Source organism: Penaeus monodon, chromosome 25 (genome assembly GCF_015228065.2).
Source record: "Penaeus monodon isolate SGIC_2016 chromosome 25, NSTDA_Pmon_1, whole genome shotgun sequence".
NCBI lineage: Eukaryota > Metazoa > Arthropoda > Malacostraca > Decapoda > Penaeidae > Penaeus > Penaeus monodon.
In genome coordinates this window covers 41,896,550-41,896,868 of record NC_051410.1, presented here as the reverse complement: position 1 = coordinate 41,896,868, position 319 = coordinate 41,896,550, and the positions used below count along the sequence as shown (strand labels likewise).

Below are 319 nucleotides of genomic sequence, written 5' to 3'. Positions count from 1 at the left end.
AATAAAAGGTGCTGCATCATATAAGCCAAACATGCCATTGGCGTAAACTCAAAGCTGTGAGGTATCATAAACTTTTTGTCTTTGTTGACGAAACTGACTGATCGCCATGGCAAGGAGATTAAAACAGTCTCACTGAGCATTGCCTAGTCTCATTTGTTGCTCTGCATTTGTGATTGTATGCATGTACAGCAGTCACAGATCTGGCATGGCATACTTGGTTTCAGGCTGTGTATGCTTATATAGCAAATACAATTGGTAAACAGAGGGCCAACTAGTATTCATCCAGGACTAGAATTGAAATGACAACTTGGGCAATATG

At 40.4% G+C, this 319-nt stretch overlaps 1 protein-coding gene across 1 annotated transcript in view; it reads left to right on the top strand.

Annotated features, from left to right (window-relative positions):
• Positions 1–319, top strand: part of LOC119589415 (VWFA and cache domain-containing protein 1-like) — a 30,393-nt gene that overhangs the window by 6,988 nt on the left and 23,086 nt on the right. The window lies entirely within an intron of this gene.